Source organism: Athene cunicularia, assembly GCF_003259725.1.
Source record: "Athene cunicularia isolate RWA chromosome 2 unlocalized genomic scaffold, athCun1 chr2_part1, whole genome shotgun sequence".
NCBI classification, from domain to species: Eukaryota; Metazoa; Chordata; class Aves; order Strigiformes; family Strigidae; genus Athene; species Athene cunicularia.
This window is the reverse complement of record NW_020799095.1, coordinates 70,905,415-70,911,414: the sequence shown is the minus strand read 5'-3', so window position 1 is coordinate 70,911,414 and position 6,000 is coordinate 70,905,415.

The window sequence follows — 6,000 nt, the reverse complement described above, 5'->3', positions numbered from 1 at the left end:
AGAAAAGAAAAGAAAAGAAAAGAAAAGAAAAGAAAAGAAAAGAAAAGAAAAGAAAAGAAAAGAAAAGAAAAGAAAAGAAAAGAAAAGAAAAGAAAAGAAAAGAAAAGAAAAGAAAAGAAAAGAAAAGAAAAGAAAAGAAAAGAAAAGAAAAGAAAAGAAAAGAAAAGAAAAGAAAAGAAAAGAAAAGAAAAGAAAAGAAAAGAAAAGAAAAGAAAAGAAAAGAAAAGAAAAGAAAAGAAAAGAAAAGAAAAGAAAAGAAAAGAAAAGAAAAGAAAAGAAAAGAAAAGAAAAGAAAAGAAAAGAAAAGAAAAGAAAAGAAAAGAAAAGAAAAGAAAAGAAAAGAAAAGAAAAGAAAAGAAAAGAAAAGAAAAGAAAAGAAAAGAAAAGAAAAGAAAAGAAAAGAAAAGAAAAGAAAAGAAAAGAAAAGAAAAGAAAAGAAAAGAAAAGAAAAGAAAAGAAAAGAAAAGAAAAGAAAAGAAAAGAAAAGAAAAGAAAAGAAAAGAAAAGAAAAGAAAAGAAAAGAAAAGAAAAGAAAAGAAAAGAAAAGAAAAGAAAAGAAAAGAAAAGAAAAGAAAAGAAAAGAAAAGAAAAGAAAAGAAAAGAGAAAAGAAAAGAAAAGAAAAGAAAAGAAAAGAAAAGAAAAGAAAAGAAAAGAAAAGAAAAGAAAAAAAAGAGAGAAAAGAAATCATAGACAGTCATTTGTGCCAAGAGGTCATAAAAGACGAGATTCCTTAAGTCATGGCACTGTTTGGAAAAGTAGCCTCGTAAACCATTTCATGTTTTTTCATCTTCTTCACAGAATCAAGGTTTTGTGCTGGTTTTAATAACAATTGAGAGAGCACCGCAAAGGAAATAACAGTAATATTCTTTCTTTTCATCTCATGTGCAGACTAATTCCCACAGAGAACAGTCTATCAGGATGCTGGTAAACTGGGCAATACCAGTCAAGAGTGAGTGTTGGAGAACATGATTTCAGACAATACTGTCAGGGCTGTGGCCTTCTTAACATAAAATTCCTGTTAATCTCTAAGAGACTTATTTATTTGACCATGTTGAATGATTTTTTTATCATTTATGTGTTCCAAAACACTGCAAAAATTTGACTCATGAGAGAACCAATTTTATTTCAAAATATTGCAAAAGTTAATGCCCCATTACACAATAAACTATAATACCATTATCTTGTTAGTATTTGCAATAAATGACATTTCATTATCCTATTATGAAGCATCTGGTCTCAAGTCAAGAACTTTGTTATAGTGCAAATGTAAGGACTTTTAGAGCTATGTCACACACTGACATACCTAATGTCCTCATTTTTTATGCTGTTACAGTGAAGTATTAATCATGTGGGTGTCAGAGGCAGCCATGGGCGAAATAAACATTTGTTTGAATAACTGAGCTGTAGTTTTGCCTTAAATTGTGTGGGAATAATAGAGTGAACTTTGAGGGATGTGACAATTAGCTGCTTCTTGTCATCTAAGGCTAGAAGACTGAAAGAATAATTGGCGTTAGTAAAGGCTAGTGTTCTGTAGAAAATTTTGAATTTGCTTAGAAAAGGAGCTAAATTAACTGCATTCCCAACAAGGAATTGTGAGAGGTAAGCCAACAGACTTTGGGTAGGAAGAGATGAAAAGGAAGTCAAAAGTTTTCTTGGATATTGATGACCAAAATGTGTAAGATTTTTTGTCTTGTTTGCACTATATATTTTTGTTGGTTTACGACAAAAGTAAGAATAGTGTGCATGAAATGAAGTCATTTGCATAGGGTTGAACAGAAGGCTTTCGTATGGAGCCAGGGCAAAAAAACAGATGGACTTAGATACCAGCTGTTTGGAGGGAACAGGAAGGCAAATTCAAGCTTGAGGAGAATGACTCTAAATCAATGACTAATGGAATACATTTCTCTCCAGTACTGGCGTGGTCCTGATATGCTTGCGTTAACTAAAACTGCAATCAGCATGAGTTGTTTAGGCAGCTGATTTAATTTTCATGTTTATGAAAATTTGTTAGTTCGTGAAAATGGACTGCTGGATGTACAAGCACTTGGGTAACAGAGTCTGGGCATTTTCATATCTTATGCCAGAAGAGCCATTTAATTTAAATTTAATAAAGGTTTGGTTCTGCAAAGTAATTTTGATTATGTTCAACAAGGGATTTCTTTCTGTGTCATTGGAAGGAAAATCGTAGTACTTACTTATTTTTTTTTATTTTTAAAGTTACTGAAAAGCGTCAGTTGTTTTGGGCGATAACATATTTTGGACAATAACAGATATCAAAAAGAAAGGTTAAATTCTGTGGTGCTCTTCCTTCTATATAATTTTTGTCTAACTCCAAAGGTGGTGTGTACACTATGCTGTTAGTGGGTTATGGTCCTTTTATAGTCCTAACCAATAGACTGATTCTAGATCAGATCATATTGATCTTCTGGCCTCCTAGTTGCCTTACTAAGAGTAACTAATAATCAGCACTTGATCCCCTTTATTTCCTTGTCAAGAAACTCTTGCCGTTACTTTCTCTATTGCTTGTCTACACAGAAGGAAACAACCAGCTATTGCTATCAGATTCCATCAGCAGGTCCACAGAATAAATGTACTAGCTCAGTCATTGTGTTGAATTGTAGGTGTGTAGATGATGCCTATGAGTGGAAAAATAATAATATTTTTACTATAAAAATGTAAGAAATTGTACAAAAGATGTAAAAAAGTCTATGTAGTATTGTTTACAAATATAGATTATAGAGTTAACTACTGGAAATTAAAAAATGCCATCATTCTGGGTTCTCTTGATACAGTCTTGATATAGTTAAATGCCTTATCTTAGAACAGAAATTTTAAATGTCCATCGTTGCATTCTCAGTTTAGATTGACTAACACATGATTTTTCTTTCCTATGTTTGACAACTTCTGTTAAGTCAAATAACCAAAATTTCACCAGTGAAATTGCTTTTCTTGCTACCATCAGTTAAAGTTTTGCTGCTAATTTAATCCTGAACCTCCTTACTTTTAGTTGAGTTCATTCATACAAAAAATGTTCTAGAGATGGCAGGAGATATCCTTTCTAAATTCCAAAGCCATGTATTAAGGAAAAAAAAAAAAAAAAAAAAACTTTATTTTATTATGCAGTACTGCAAAATTAATTTATAACAAATAAACTTTCCTTTAATATTATGATTTTGTTATTGACAAGATTTCTGTAGTAATATTCTGCATTTTCTGCATCATACATCAGAAAACTTTGTAACTAAGATGCAAGGCTCTTTCCTCACATTCATTATTTTGTTTGTAGTGTTATTCCTTTTAATAATTTAAAAAGCTCTTTGCTTAATAATGGAATACAACATACCAATATAGCCTAATTCACTTTATTGTTAATGCTTCTAAAAATCAGTATCTGTGTAGTTTAGTAATCTTAGCAAATATATTATAGATTGTCTCAATGCTAATTACTTTCTGCATGTCAGAATGTATGCTATAAATCATCTTTGCTTTTCAAAGTTCCACTTCAGAAGCTGTAAAAAGACTATCTTTCAATCAACTGTATAGAAGGATGGTTTCTTCCAATATTATGTCTCCTACTTTTCAATTCTCCTGGAAGCGATTTGTGTATGTAAATAAATTCCCCTAACTGGGGTGCCATCTGTTAGGTTAGCTAGTGATATGTCAGTGACAATCCATTTATTTATGTTTAATATACCCCAGCTCTTCTGAATATCTGTGGTGAAACATATTTCAAGGAACCTGAACAAGATCAGACTGCAATGAATGCTTCTGTTATCAATAAAGAGTTGCCATGGCTCTGCAGACCAAAGTGACTTTTGAGAATTCACTGAAACAATGGCCCGAATGGAGGGGAAATTTATGACAATATCAAAGTTCCCCTTTGCATTTTATTATTGTACTATGACAACAGGCTCTAAGCATAGCCATAGGCAAAATAAGCAGTTGCCTAGGGCGGTAGATAGTAGTCTGGTGGCAGCCAAACATTCCTCTTAGTGATTTTGTTAGTATGAACTGCTTGCCTTGACTCTGGGTCGACTTTTATCTTGGGTACCCACTTAACCTCTTTGCTGCTGGAGCAAGAAACAGAACTGCAGCAATTTACTGTCAGAACACTGATCCAAGATCATTACTTATTTTTCCCCTTTTTTGCATAGCTAAAGCTAGATACATATCAAGGAGGTATCAGTCTGTGAAATTCCTATCTCATTGGGTGAGTCCATGATCTTTCAGTGATGAACTGAATGAAGTCTGCTGACCTCTTACACCCAGCTGTTTGGCTGTCTTATGTGGCCACTCCAGCGCATGAATGATCTATTACTTTGAATTATCATTTCAAATGTACAAAACATCTGTCTTAAGTATGTACAAATGACTGAGCTATGTGAACATTTCTGCATTTGCGGGAACAGTTTCAACAGACTATAGAAGGTGTCCTATCTATCTACAGTCTGGTCAATTTTGGAGCAGCAAACAGCTGGGGAGTCTTTGGGATAGCCAGATTTTCCATTCAGGATGCTAATTAAAGCATGCAGATAATGCTTACCAATTAATTTGTCTAGGCACAGCAGGAGCTACCTGGGACAATCTCCAAGACTGTAACATTTAGTCAAATGTCTTTATGTGAAGGGGGTGGGAACTCAGTTAATCCTGTCTCTCAATTCAGTCCATTGGTTCATCTGTGTGAAGTTCCTGGACCACCCAGGGAACTCATAACTAAATGCACTGTGTGCACACAGGCACAGCCCTGACACCCAGCCATTGTAACAGCAAGTTATAATGGTAGGACAACTGAATTCTCCTATGTCAATTGTAACATGAACTTTGCAGCTTGGAGTTGAGTTTTGCAACATGGACATGGCTCCCCAGGAAATTATTATGTCCTCATTTCTCATGTGAAATAATTGGGTTTTTTCTACACCCCTGAAAAGCCTGGAGGTGACTCTGAACATAGCTTTGAGGATTCACTGGGCCTCCCCTGAGTATTCATCAGGTTGTTTATCATATATATTTTTGTGCTATTTTGAAGAGCTGGTTTACATCTTGCATCTATTATAATTCTGTTTTAAATCTGAACTCTAAACTACCTGCACTGTTGGGACATGACATAAAAAAAAAATCGTTGAGTTGTCCACATACAGAGCTACTAGAAGAAATACTCTCACAAAAGAGGAAAATGTTGTCAGTCATCATTAATTGAAACTGTTTATGAGATTCTGATTTGACAGAAGGGGACAAAAATTGCCCACCTTGAGCATAATTAAACATTGGAATGTGTTGCCCAGAGAGACTGTAGAATCCCTGTGCTTGGAAGGTTTACAGCCCAGCTGGAAAAAGTCTTGGGTAACTGCTCTAATTCAGTGTTAACCCTACTCTGGGTAGAAGATTGGATGTGAGGATCTCTTGAAGTCCCTTCACTGATTTATTCTATGATTCCATAATTCTGTGAGAACTGGAGAAAGTAAGCAACTGAAGCAAGGAGATAGCAATCTGAAGATATGGAAAAAAAGATATTTTTTTTTTAATAGGTTAAATCTAAATATTTTCCTCTTCTTTTTTATTTTAAAATGGGAGCAAAGATCTCTGTGGATTCTCTGTTGTAGCCAAAAATGACTATTAACTAGAATATTGTATGCAAGAATTCTTTTATATCACTAGAGCAGAAGAACTGCTTTAGTCCTTTTTAAAGTACATGTCATTTGCTCAAGAGGAAAAATAAAAATTAGGATATCCATCAAAAAGAAAAGAAAAGGACGATAGCAAGTGATAATAATGCTGTGAAAAAGTTTGACCTTTGTTTACTTCACCTACTTCAGTATAGCAGTTTTTTCACAAGCAGTTTCCATGTAATAGAGTTACTTCTGCAGAAAATTGGAATAACATTACAGTGAATCTAGTTCAAAGAGGACTTTTTTATCTACTTTACAGGGCAGGATCAGGTCCATAAATCATAGCAACTCTGGTCTGAAGGGAAAAAGATTTTCCAATGTCATACACGTTCC